Genomic DNA, 1,732 nt, shown 5'->3' with positions numbered 1-1,732 from the left:
TTATCTCGTACATGCCAGTTTTCGTTTGAGGTTTTTCCACCATTGTTCGTTCGGTTCCCCACTGATAGTGGTTTTGGGCCATGCTTTCGATAAGCTGGTAGGCATCAGCATAAGGTTTGTTCATTAGTGCACCACCTGCAGCGGCGTCTATTGTTAACCTTGTGTTGTACAAGAGACCATTATAAAATGTGTGAATTACTAACCAGTCTTCCAAACCATGGTGTGGGCAAAGTCTCATCATGTCTTTGTATCTTTCCCATGCTTCGAAAAGAGACTCGTTGTATTTCTGTTTAAATCCGTTTATCTGGGCTCTTAACATAGCTGTTTTGCTTGGCGGAAAATGTCGAGCAAGAAAAAATTTCTTCAACTCATTCCACGTGGTGACTGAGTTGGAAGGAAGAGATTGAAGCCATCTTCTAGCGCTATCTCTTAATGAGAAAGGAAAAAGACGAAGTCGAATTGCCTCTGAAGTGACACCATTAGCTTTAACAGTATCAGCGTATTGGACAAATACGGATAAATGAAGGTTTGGATCCTCGGTAGGATTTCCAGAGAATTGGTTCTGTTGCACAGCCTGCAACAGTGAAGATTTAAGTTCGAAGTTGTTTGCTTCGATTGCGGGTGGAGCAATACTTGAATGCGGCTCATCTTGCGATGGAGCGGCGTAATCTCTAAGAGCACGAGCTGATTCTGCCATCTCGGTTATCGAAGGAAAAAGGTTTTTAAAATCAGGAAGTTCTATAGGAGGGAGATTGTTTGCAGCACGATATTCTCGAATTCGTCGTAGGACTCGGAGATATAGTTCGATATCGTTGATTCGTAAATAGAGCGGTTCGCCTTGAGAGCGAGTGCGTGGCATACAAATCAACGAAAGAAAGAATAGAAGAAAAAGAAACCTTAGTCTCTACAGCGTAACGGAAGAGTTACGATATCGATTAAATAAAAGTCCCCGGCAACGGCGCCAAAAACTTGATCGCGACTTTATGAGTCGAATTTGGGGTACAAACTGCAAGTGCACAGTTCTATCACGTAGTTTTAAAAGATATCGATCCCACAGGGACTTATGAATCGATATACCGTTATCTAAGGTTACTTCGTAAAGCTAAGGTGAACAATGTTTGATTGTTTGGGGGAAAGCTAAAAACTAAACTAAGATCTAGATTAAATATTAATAAAGCAGATATCGGTATGTAGTTCGTCGTAATTAAGGAATCAATCTTTGTCGGTCTCTTGGTTTTAAAATAAATCTTTTCAGTTGACTTTATTGATTAAAAGTTTTATCTCAAACTCTCGCTCTGTTGAATAAACCATGATTTTATGTTAATGTAGCTGTCACTTATAATTAAGTCAAAAACCATTTTTTGAAAGCAATACAGTCCATATAAACTCTTTTCAAGAAAACACTGACCGTTTAAACACCCTTATCTCAAACTCTCGCTCTGTTGACTTAGGTTATATAATTAAATTCGAATGCTTAACTCTCGTCCTCACATTCAATCTTTAAAAATACTTTTTGGAAAGGATCGGAATTTAATTAACTCTAAAACTTGCTCTCGCCCTGATCTAGAATTAATGTCTAATTTACACTGTCCAGTTAAAACCTCAAACTCTCGCTCTATTGATTTTAACTTCTTTATGTCTTTTACCTTCGTAAAAACCTTTGTTATTAAACCTGTAAATTGAGGCCGTAAAAAGAGTGATTTTAATTCTAAACTTAATTTAACCGACTTAG

At 38.0% G+C, this 1,732-nt stretch overlaps 1 pseudogene; it reads left to right on the top strand.

The window, feature by feature from the left end:
- The first annotated feature begins 212 nt into the window (after nt 1–212).
- Nucleotides 213–312, top strand: LOC127116636 (uncharacterized; annotated as a pseudogene).
- Nucleotides 313–1,732: the final 1,420 nt, after the last annotated feature.

The sequence above is a fragment of the Lathyrus oleraceus genome, chromosome 1, assembly GCF_024323335.1.
Source record: "Lathyrus oleraceus cultivar Zhongwan6 chromosome 1, CAAS_Psat_ZW6_1.0, whole genome shotgun sequence".
NCBI classification, from domain to species: Eukaryota; Viridiplantae; Streptophyta; class Magnoliopsida; order Fabales; family Fabaceae; genus Lathyrus; species Lathyrus oleraceus.
Note: the sequence above shows the minus strand (reverse complement) of the source record. Positions and strands in the feature narration are given on the sequence as shown.